Source organism: Vipera berus, assembly GCF_964194415.1.
Source record: "Vipera berus genome assembly, chromosome: 4".
NCBI classification, from domain to species: Eukaryota; Metazoa; Chordata; class Lepidosauria; order Squamata; family Viperidae; genus Vipera; species Vipera berus.
Genome location: NC_138206.1, coordinates 32013929 through 32022373, shown reverse-complemented (window position 1 = coordinate 32022373; position 8445 = coordinate 32013929). Strand labels below are relative to the sequence as shown.

Here is an 8445-nt window from a genome sequence, read left to right as displayed (position 1 = left end):
GCCACTCTGTCCATCTTTTTCTAAGTTTGCTTGGGGATAAAACGAACAGGAAGGATTGGCTGAAACCCATCACAAGTTCTACTTGAACACTGTGGAACTTAAGGTTTTGACTGACAATAGTCCGGGAGAAACAGATTATTTTTAAAAAGTTTATTATATGGGATGGATTCACATTTCCTGCTAAGCTGCACATGTGCATGGTGCTCTATGCCAGAGCCACATCAGAATTTTTAACAGACATAGACGACTTTTTGGCAGCAAACACATTGTTAATGCACATGATTATGGGCAAAATCCCTACTCGTCCAATTGTTCCAGACTTCTCAAGGCTGCCTTAACACTATATGAGAATAGAGCAAGACTGGGTAAATATAGGATGATTAATTCAAGAACCACAGCAACTGCTCATGTTCTTGCATTCTCTGCACGTTGCATCCATGGTTAAACAGCAGGTAAGGACAGATGCTCTGTTACATGAAATCAGAAAATAACACACTTTCCCCAATGTATTATTTTTCATAGTTCTGATATCCAACTGCTATGTTGCACTGCTACATGAAAGACTACATCAAGGATGAGAACTGCATAAATCATGCAAAAATAGAGCCATCAAAAAGGTCATTGAAGAGATTGTAGAGGAGGGCCTGACTTGTCATGGAGAATCCTTAACTGGCAATGAAAGACAAAGTGCATCAAGGCAGAGATCCAATTTGTAAATCTCCGAATGGAAGCCACTTTGTTTGGAGAATAGTTGCTTTCTTTCCAGGATGATGGTCATGATTTTCATGAATATCCAAATCATGGAAATAGTGCCGTAGTGACGTAGCAAAATGTAGGCCATAGTTGAAATGACAATACAATTTTTTAAAAATGTAATTATTTGTGCAAAACCGAAAAGGTAACTACAGTTAGGCATAATAACAGAGCCTGAAGGCTGAAGTGATAACCAAAAAGATAACTTTAAAACACAATAATTAGAAGTATATAGTAACTACAGGGTTAATAACCTTGTTGACGAAGAACAAGGAGTAATAAGGGTTAGAACAGTAACAATTTAACTGGATGTCACAAGTTCAAATGCTCCTTAAGGAGCATTTTCTTTTTCTCTAGGAAGGAGAGAAAACACGGTGCAATTCCAAAACAGCATTCACAATTAAGAAGAGGACCAAGGCTAACAACACATATTCAAATACTAGCAAGAGATGACAGGTAACAGAATTCATATCCTGAATAAAAATGAAAGAAGAGTATTTGTTCTGTTTTGCCTTATTGCATACGGACAGCTTCCCTGGAATTAGCACCTACTATTTCTTCAGAGAAGCTGAAAAAAAAGGTCTCGTTAAAGTATCAATTCTACCAAGAAAAGAAGTTGGTGAAATAGGTAAATAAGCTATCAGCCACCTACATAAAAACAAGTTTTCTCCTAATTTCCCTAATCAAGGGATATTTGGATATTGTACTTGAGTACAGCACAGTAATACTAACTATAAGGTATCCTGGTTAGGAATGGGAATGGGGGGAAAAGCATAAAGGGCTTGATCCAGAGGAGGAGGAAGACATTTCCCAGCCTTGCTGAAACAAACAAAGCTACTATACTTTCTATACATTCTCCTATGATGCAAAGAGTTCTTTTGTCAAGGAGTTCTATTGACCAAATTACTATATGGAGCATCATCTACTTCTGGGACATTGTGAAAGTGTAACTCGTTGAACTTTATAAACTTTTTTTATCAAGTGTCTGTTGTCTCTGGCCTACAGCGCATTAGAACTTCGGTGTGTCTGTTTCTTGCCTGCTGCCAATGCTGGCTGGCTCTGGATGGAACTGCAGAAGTTGGCATGGCTGCTGGCTCTGCTCCTCTGCTCAGTTGTGGCTGTGCATGCTTCTGAACCCATTTCTCCCCCATCTCGACACTGCATTTCTGCAGGCTAGCTCTAGTCCCACATACTTTCCGAGTCATCTTTGTCCTGGTGTCTTTTGTTTTGCTCAGCTCTCACTTGCAAATTTGCTTGCAGCATTGACCTTTTCCTTCTCTAACACAATGTTGCTTCCAAATACTTGCTTTTGTACCTAAAGCATAGGTTTGGTCCAGGTAATTCTAATTCGGCTGCTTCCTTCCATACCTTCTACCCATACAATCCCAGGGCCTCAGTAAAAAGCCGGGTCTTAATGGCCTTCTGAAAGAGTAGAAAAGTAAGGGCCTGTCGAACTGTTGGTGCCAGAGTGTCCCACAAGAGTGACTGGGCGGTTTACAATAAAAACATAAAAGGTGATATGAAATCATAAATAAATAAATACACAAAAAAATAAAACAGAATGAAGAACAAACTTAAAATTAAAATATTACAGATTATAAAGGCGGAGGGAGCTCCCTCACATCACCAACTGCTTTGAGGATTTCGTAACACTCTTCAACCTCCATGCTAGGTTGGGAGGGCCAAGTCTTAACCCCTCTTTCAAAAGGCCAGAAGTTGTGGGGCCCCATCTCACTGCTGTGGAAAAAGATATTCCAAAGGATGAGGCAATGGCAGAGAAGGTTCTCTTCCTGGATCCTGTCATTCAAAATTCTTTAACAGATGGGATCCACAGCATACCCTTCCTGCCTGACCAGATAGGACAAGATGATTCCATAGGTAATCTGGTCCCATGGGATGAAGGCTTTAAAGCTGATAATCAACATTTTGAATTGAACCTGGAAGCAAACTGGTACCCAATGCAGCTCACATATCACAGACATAATATGTGCAGCTCGAGTGGCACTCAAAACTGCTCACACCACTGCATTCTGCACTAGCTGCAGCTTCCAGATACTCTTCAAGAGTAGTCTCATGTAGAGTTCATGGCAATAGCCCCATAACTAAGATGTGAATGAAAGAAAGAAGGGCTTCTCAATCCAGGAAAGGTATAACTAGCGCAGAACAGCTGGATATTTGTACTTTCAGACTTGCAAGACTGATGTCAGTCTTCCTAGATAGAAAAAGACTGGATGAGCTAATTCTACATTGCTGTAAGGTTACATTAACAGAAACCTATATGTATGAAATTACAAAACTCTTGCTGTCTCTTTTTACAGTCTGATAAGTTAGGGAGGATCCTTTCCGATTTTCTTTCTTTGCAGCTGTGGGCTTCTCCCTGTTTCTTCTCGCTGTTCACTAGGTAGCAACTTCCAAAGGCACTCCCTCATACTATTACAAGGAGACTGCCAAAACAGTAGTATTTTATAACCTTGAGAGGTGAAACAGGACCAGTTGTCTGAATCTTCTAATCAAGAAATCACATGTCATCATATTTGGTAGCTGGTAATTGGGAGCTTTCTTGTAATACAGATTTCATCCTATGCAGGATGACTGTACCTCTTTACATATCTTAATGCCAGGTGTAACAACCAGATTCACACTTAAATAATTCAATTAGCGTTTTATTGTTCAAGTTCTCAGACTGACGGTTTGCACCTGTATAAGCATAGATAAGTTTCAACAGCATTCAAGAGGGTAAGACTTTGTCCTCTTGTGCCCACAGAGGGATTCCAGACTAACTCCCTGTTTGACTCCTCTTCCTGGGTTGGGCAGTCTCTCTCCAATACTTACTTGCTTCTATAGACTATGAAATATCCTTTGTAAATCTGCTTGTCATCAGAAGAATAGACTTCTAATATATGCTCCAATATAGTTGGGAAGTCATCAAATTGAGAATAAAGCAATTACACTCAATTTTAATATACACAAAGCTTTCTCTTTTAAAAAAATACTGTATGCTATCTTGAGTTTTATACAAATAGAAAAGCAGTATATATATTTGAACAATAAATAAAAATGAGAGCTCTACTAAACTCTGGCCTTTCAACAGCTATTTGCGCTGGCTAAGAAGCTTTTCTTTTTGAGTTCCCCAAGTCATATCAATAACAATGATTGAAAACTGACTCCCATTTTGGAAAAAATAGATAATATACAAAATAGACTATGAAGAACTAGATGGGCCAAACTAAGCTAAAATAAATCTTAGTGTTACTGTTTATACAGAAGCAGTTGAGTCTATAATGACCTTAATTCATTTGATGGGTCATCCTGTTCCTGAAAAAACAGGTTTGTAGAAGTTCTTCTGGACTCATAGCTACTACTAGATCAGCAAGTAGAAACCATGGAAAAAGGCAAGGCCTTTGCTTAGCCTACTGTAACATACCAGTTGTGCACCTACGTGGATTAAGAACCCTTGGGGTCCCTAGTATATGTTTTTATCATCATGCAGCCTACATGTAACTGCCTTTAAACCAACTCAGAAAATGATATGATGGTTGATACTCAAATTAAACAGCAATTTTGCTGCTTTGACACCCATATACATGTCTAGGGAGTGAAATTCTTAAAGTCCTCTCTTTACAAGAAATCAGAGGACATGGACCCAAAGGCAAGTGTTTCATGAAGTGAAATACCTCACTTACTTATATCTTACTTATTGAACTTGGATGGTTGTGAATACTACCTCTTTAGACAAGTGTTCAATTTTTCTGTAACTTGATTATTAATGCTGCTATAGAGATTTTATGATGGCTAAGCTGGGCTGGATTCCACTGGGATTTGGGTAAGGAGGTTGTTGACTGTTTTAATCTTGTATTGTAAATTGCTTAGAATCTTGGTGCCTTATAAATATGAAATCTGTAGTATGAGCCCTAAGATAAGCTTGATAGATCCAAGATGCAGTCTCTTTCATCTTGCTTAGCTACGGTCAACTAGGTTTTTCTACCTGTTCTGATAGAAACAAAGAAAATGTTTCAGCAATTTGGGGGAAAGGAAGAGCCTCAGTATATGGAGTGCAAAGTGGGTAGACCCACGCCATATACATTAGCAAATGCTGAATTAATCATGGGAATGTGACATTTATAGTAAGTCTAATTCATATTTTAATCTCTTGTATGCAGACAAGGATTTTACTTATTTTTAGTTCCTGCTACCAAAATTAGAAATTATGACAAAGCATATGAAATAGCTGCATAGGCAAATCATCATCGCAATTGAATTGGCTGTTTTTACATTTTTCTAAAAATCAAATGTATTTTTTTTCTATCTGAACTATACAAAGCAGTTCACAATATCATATCAAAATCAATATACTACAAGATTGCACTGTAATCACAACAACACAAATAGAAAAGCAAAAACAAAACAAAACACAAATGCCCTATTGAAAGAGAAATCACAGAAGCAATTAGTGAAATGAACAGAATAGGAAAAAGTTTAATAGTAGGGATATTGAGAAGGAGAGTTGGTCTGACACTGCCTTCATCAGCCCCAAAGCATTTTCTCTTCTCTCTGAACAATTAAAGCATCTGAGATAGAATTATACCGCTCAGTTTTAGCCCTTGATGAAAGGCTGTATTGCAACATCACCAGATGACTGGGAAGTACAATGGCCTTGTTATTAATTATTTAAAGGCCTCTGAAAGGGGAAATGTGGTACGAAGGAAGAGCCCATGACAAGACCGGGCATTGCTTCACTTCACATGATTGATTCTCTTGTCTTACTAATAAAAATGCACTGCTGAGGAAAGAAGAATAAATTCCAAATTGCTTAAAGACTCGGTTGCATACTTGCTCAGAAGTTAATATGTAAACAGCACCCTTCAGCTGCAATCCTAGACCCACTTACCTGGGCATAAGCCTCACTGAATTCAGTGGAGCTTACATCTGAACAGACACAGTACAGCACTAAGAGACCTTTGTTCAGGATATGACATAATGGAATGCTAGGCAAAGAAAGTGTAGGCTTTCAGCCAGTTGAAACTTTGTAGAGTTAATCATTTACACACTTTTATTATCTTCATATAAAAGACAATTGCAGGAAACAAAAATGATTTCAATATTCCTTTTGATGTAGTTGAGCTCATCTTACATTTAGAATCATCTTAAAATTATGCCCAACAAAAGTTATGAATTCTAGTTTAATCTGAAAAAGTCCTGCTGCCTATCTAATTGATACACAGGGAGGGCGAGATCAAATATAATGCAAAAAGGGAAGACTTTTGCTTCCTCAGTGCCACCCCCACGATCTGAACCCCCTCCCCTTCAAACCTGATCAACATTTGAAGTGCTGCTGAGGTAGCTCGTTACGGAATGTGATTTTCCCCTACTGAAAAGTTGTTCCAACTTTCTTTTGAAAGCTCCTTTTACAATCCCCTTCAGTTTTAAAAGCGGTTGCCATTTTCTATGCAAGGCTGCTGTGAAAGAAAAGCTAGCCTTACAACGTTTTGATTTACATGAAAAATTGTACAATTTTTGGATTCAAACTATAATTTTGATTTAATCATGAGTTTGAAAGGCTTTCCCCCCCAAGATTTACAATTCCACTTTGCAAGCGAGACCACACAGAATCAAATCACTTCAGTATTTTGGGCTCAGTTCCCTGCTTTCGATTGTAGTTCTTTATGTATAGTGACTGAGAGGTTTGCCCTGCAGATTTCAACCGAAGTAATCTTCAGATATATGTGTAGAGCAGGCATAAGGAACTTAACTTTTTTTCTTAACAGTAAAATAAGTGCCAATACTATACTAATGAAAGACTTTACGTAAGATGCCCCTCCACAGAAAATACTGAAACTTAACGTCTCATCACTTTTCCAAAAGAACGTAAAGGACTACAGATACCTGACTGGCTGATATTTTTCTAACAAGGCTCCTTATTCTTCCATAAACATTACAATTCCTAAAGTCCCATATCTAGGGTTCGGAAGGATTAAGCAGTTCTAAAGCTCACTTATGTATACCAAAACCTCTTTGGAGAAGGATCATGTTGCATTTTTTTGTTTATGTTTGTTGAGAACCACACGGAGAGCACTTTTATTAAAACAGCAAGAGGTTGCCACAGATCTCTCCCTTCTGACACCTGCACCCTGGTGGAGTCCCTGAAGTTACCTAGTTGAGTAATGAAACATCTTCAAGCAAATAACCAAGCTCAGAGAGCATCACAATGAACTGAGAGCATGATTGAAAAACACCTTGAAATGGAGAGCCACAAAGGAAACCCCAAATTGTGACAGGAAGCCAATTAGCTTTCCTGCGTTGGTAGAGGCATTAAGAGAGACAACTTTTGGCCTAGAAAATCCTTGATGCATTTTTTTGCTAATAAATCAGAATCTAAACCAGCTTCAACATTTTTCAAGATATCTCTAGACTAGAATAATATATCTGTAAATCCCACTGAGGTAAGGTTATATCTGAAATTGACAGAAAAAACCCAAAACCCTCCAGCTTTATTTTTTTTTAAAAAATATTCTGGCAAAAGAGTTTATTTATTTATTTGATTTCTTTGGTGGCCCATTGTTCTGTCCCAGCCTATGTGAGTCCTTGTTTTGCTCACAAGGAGAAACCCCTCTTCCAAGAAATAGGCAGGAACAGCAAGAAAAAACCAACCCCTTTTATTCTCACAGACCTGAGTCAATGTCCAAGGCAAACAGTCCACAGAAACTTGATCCTCAACACAAACAGTTGCCTTTGACAACCAGCACCTCCCACACCTTCCCTTTTATAATTCAGCCAAGGCGTGGCTTCCTAATGCCTTCTCCTTTGCCTTTGGAGCCACCCCATTGCATTCCTCTGTCCTACTCGTTTCTCTTGCCTGCACTTTCGTGCATCCTGGATTTGTCCCAACTGTTCTTTATCACTGTTCAACTCAGACTCCCAGCACAGCTGTGTCTCAGCCTGAGTGCGAGTAGAGGGGCCAGGCTCCTTGTCCAACTGTAAGTCTTGGAGCTCCTCAGAGCCTTCCTCTGACTCCAATGTCACTCCAGACTCCTCCTCCTTATCTGATTCCTCAGAGTCACCTGCTGGATCCACTGGCTGGTGAGGAATCACAACACCCATATCAAGAAGTGATTGGGCAATGTACATCATAAAGTTGTTCCACTAAATATGCAAACTTAAAAATGTTTACTAAAAAGTAAAGAAACAAGGCCAAAGCCTGGTGTTATCTTTTTAACACATGCATGCCTGAGAAGCTAAATGCTTTTCTACTATTGCAAAAAAAGCAACTTTTTTCATGGTAATAATTATGTTTTGGTATTTGTGCCTTTCAGCACATTTCTATTTATGTATACCCTCTAATCTTCCTGCTTCTGTTCATCCTTAACCCTCTGAGCAACTTTAACACTGAATGTATTGACTCCTTGTCTTATTTTGAATGTTGTGATGACAATACGTTAATGTACTTGGTACCTCAGACTGTGCTTCAGCCATGATTCAGCTGCGCATCTGATGCTGATTTGGACCAAGTTGTATTTAGCATTAATTCTGAGAAAATATGTACAAAGTTTGTTGCCACCATATCAAAGTAACTATACAATATTAATGATACCTACTTTCTTTCCTAGAAGCATGAAGTCATACTATCATACAATTATAAATGGCCATTTTGCCCATTGAACTCAAGCCCTGTGCTCTGTGTAGGAATCTAAATTA

At 38.5% G+C, this 8445-nt stretch overlaps 2 protein-coding genes across 6 annotated transcripts in view; both read right to left on the bottom strand.

Moving 5' to 3' along the window:
• Positions 1-8445, bottom strand: part of CCDC181 (coiled-coil domain containing 181) — a 289422-nt gene that overhangs the window by 186150 nt on the left and 94827 nt on the right. The window lies entirely within an intron of this gene.
• Positions 1-8445, bottom strand: part of NME7 (NME/NM23 family member 7) — a 108382-nt gene that overhangs the window by 35483 nt on the left and 64454 nt on the right. The gene's annotated exons all lie outside the window — the stretch shown is intronic.